A 490-nucleotide genomic window follows, 5' to 3' on the forward strand; every position below is an offset into this window, starting at 1 on the left:
GTGCGGGCTGGGCGCTCCCACACCGCCGTTAGCAGCGCAGCGCTTCAGCCCAAAGCTTCCTCCTGCTTTTCTTCTACTGTTTGTCCAAGCTTACAGTTTCCACCGTCACCAATTCGCTATCAGCGACGCGTCCCTTCCTCCCCCAGGTATCTCTTAACTCTTTGAAATGCGATCATTAAAAATCAACGCAATAGTCCGGAAAAACCGAGACCGCCTTCTCTACTTTTGCAAACCGCGGAGAGGCGCGGGTATTCCACCACGTAACCGCGCATCGGAGCGGCGCCGCGCGCCCACAGAAACGCCCGAGAAAGCAGCTGCGCGCCGAGCGCCGGGACTCCCCAGAGCTCCGAGCTCCCCGCGAGAATCGGGCGGGAAGCGCTCCGGCACCCGCGGCTGCTGCGTCTCCGCAGCTGCCAAGGGAGAAGGGAGGAAGAGGATAAACCAGGCGGGAGGAAGGCTCGAGGAACCGTTCGCGGCGGAGGGACCCACA

Source organism: Meleagris gallopavo, chromosome 11, assembly GCF_000146605.3.
Source record: "Meleagris gallopavo isolate NT-WF06-2002-E0010 breed Aviagen turkey brand Nicholas breeding stock chromosome 11, Turkey_5.1, whole genome shotgun sequence".
In the NCBI taxonomy this organism is placed as follows: Eukaryota; Metazoa; Chordata; class Aves; order Galliformes; family Phasianidae; genus Meleagris; species Meleagris gallopavo.